The 1,501-nt window shown below is 39.2% G+C and overlaps 1 long non-coding RNA gene across 1 annotated transcript; it reads left to right on the plus strand.

Moving 5' to 3' along the window:
• Positions 1–462: 462 nt before the first annotated feature.
• Positions 463–835, plus strand: LOC128648206 (uncharacterized). The gene is made up of 2 exons (XR_008400537.1): positions 463–646; positions 727–835. It is a non-coding gene; the product is annotated as an uncharacterized LOC128648206 (long non-coding RNA).
• The last annotated feature ends 666 nt before the right edge of the window (positions 836–1,501 follow it).

Below are 1,501 nucleotides of genomic sequence, written 5' to 3' on the forward strand. Positions count from 1 at the left end.
CAATTAAAACCTAAAACATACTTCAATGATCATTTGAAGGTTCTCACCACAATCTCCTATCTGCGTGGCGAACCACGTATATGGGCAAATTTGTTTTTTGAAACCAATGACCCATTGCTGTACTCATTTGATCAGTTTTTTAAAGCAATGGGACAGCTTTATGATGATCCCTACAAACAGCTGTCTGCTGAGACAGCAATGAGGTCTCTGAGACAACATAAAAGGCCTGTGGAGGACTACATCGCAGAGTTTAAGAAATGGTCCCCTGATACACAGTGGAATGACCTTTCCTTGCGCAATCAATTCCGCCTAGGCCTCTCAGATACTCTCAAGGATGAGCTAGCCAGACAACCCCTCCCAGAGACTTTAGAACTCCTAATAGATGCTAGCATCACATTAGATAGACGCATCAGAGAGAGACGCTCTGAAAAGTCACACTTAGAAACATCCACTAAACAAACAGTTACTACTCTGCATCCACCTAAGACAACTACAAAAGCCTCTGAAATCCCTATGGAACTCGGGTTCATCAGAGGTCCATTAACTCTACAGGAAAAATTAAGAAGAAAAGCTTTAGATCTCTGTATGTATTGTGGAGGGATCGATCACTCTGTAAAGGACTGCTCTCAATTACAGCGTAGGAAGGGTAAGATGAACACCACAAGTATATGTTTATCTGCTAAACAAACACAATCTAATCATTGCTCCCTTCCTATCTTATTACAGTGGGATCAGCAAAGACTCAACTCACAAGCAATCCTTGACTCTGGTGCCAGCCACAATTATATAGATTACCAATTCACTACTGTAAATAAAATTCCACTAGTTAAGAAAATGGTGCCTAGTGTACTTCGTTTTATTGATGGTAAAGAAATTACATCAGGACCCATCTTATACCACACCATACCTTTAAGGCTTACCACACATGACCAACACACAGAGTTTCTTACTTTTGATGTTATACCCTCACCTCTATATCCCATTATACTTGGTATCAGTTGGTTTAAACAACACGATCCCACTATACAATGGTCAACTTCACATGTCATCTTTGATTCTCCTTATTGTAAAAATTTGTGTCTCCATCATGAACAAATTTTACTTGATGTTCCTTTACAAATCCCCAAGGAATACATAACATTCGCTGATGTCTTTGACAAAAAAGAATCAGAGAATCTACCCCCTCATAGGGTTTATGACTGCCCTATAGATCTCCTACCAGGAGTTGATATACCTTACGGCCATATATTTCCCCTCTCTGATCCTGAGTTACAACATCTAAAAACTTATTTGGCAGATAATTTGAAGAAAGGCTTTATACGTCCTTCCACCTCCCCAGCTGGGGCTGGTATCTTTTTCGTTAAAAATAAAGATCAATCCCTAAGACCCATTATTGATTACAGAGAGTTAAACAAGCGTACGATAAAAAACCGCTATCCACTGCCTTTAATTCCTCAACTCCTTGATAGATTACAAAATGCTACTATATACACTAAATTAG

This window comes from Bombina bombina, chromosome 2 (genome assembly GCF_027579735.1).
Source record: "Bombina bombina isolate aBomBom1 chromosome 2, aBomBom1.pri, whole genome shotgun sequence".
Classification (NCBI taxonomy): Eukaryota; Metazoa; Chordata; class Amphibia; order Anura; family Bombinatoridae; genus Bombina; species Bombina bombina.